Here is an 874-nt window from a genome sequence, read left to right as displayed (position 1 = left end):
CAGCTTCAAAATATCCATATCTTGCAATTTTCCCAGTGAAAATACTAAAAAATATTATTCCACTCAAAACTCTTCCTTAAATAAATGGAAAGCGACGAAAAAAAGTGTGAAAATTACGCAATTAAATGGAAGTGTAGAAGAGAATCATTCGATACTTCAAAAAACACAAAAAAGAAGCTTCAAAGTATCCATATCTTGCAATCTTCTTAGTGAACCTATTAAAAACTATTCTTCCACACAAAATCCTTCCTTAAATAAATGGAAAGCGAGAAAAAAATGTGTGAAAATTACGTAATTAAATGGAAGTGTAGAATAAAGCATCGAAGCATTCAGGAAGCAACTGTTTAGAGCGAAACGAATTCTATCAATCGAGACATTCTCCCTTTTGTTCGTCCGGAAAGAGGAACGATTGAAATCGCTCAGTCCGCCGTGAATATTTAATTGGCCAGGGGTCGATATTTAATTATTTCACCGGCGGCTTTTTAATTAATACGCGGTCGAAGTCGAAGGTTCAACCGCGAAACGAAAATTTCAATTTTCCATCGACTTCCCGGGGACAAATTCCCTCCTGATGGGATATATAAAATATCGGAAAGTCGTACGCTAATGCGAAATATTTCGCTCGAGCCGATCTCGCGGAATTTGACGGCGTTTCCACCAACCGGATATCGTTCTGCCTAGCGCGGGAATAATTGAGATTCATGTACGTCCTACGATGCTTTCCTTCCTCTTCTCACGGTTGCACGAGTAGCTTTATCAGCTGCGAAAAGAGATTGAAATTGTCCTGCGTGAAATGAAATTTTCTTACCCTTCCTTAACGACCATTTATACGTCCTTTTTTAAAGAGAAAATGAAGAAGTTAATTAATTACGCA

General features: G+C 37.8%; 1 protein-coding gene across 1 annotated transcript in view; it reads left to right on the top strand.

Moving 5' to 3' along the window:
* Nucleotides 1-874, top strand: part of LOC108580039 (peripherin-2-like) — a 19,972-nt gene that overhangs the window by 7,002 nt on the left and 12,096 nt on the right. The gene's annotated exons all lie outside the window — the stretch shown is intronic.

This window comes from Habropoda laboriosa, unplaced genomic scaffold (assembly GCF_001263275.1).
Source record: "Habropoda laboriosa isolate 0110345459 unplaced genomic scaffold, ASM126327v1 scaffold23, whole genome shotgun sequence".
Taxonomy (NCBI): domain Eukaryota; kingdom Metazoa; phylum Arthropoda; class Insecta; order Hymenoptera; family Apidae; genus Habropoda; species Habropoda laboriosa.
This window is presented reverse-complemented; position numbering and strand designations above follow the sequence as displayed.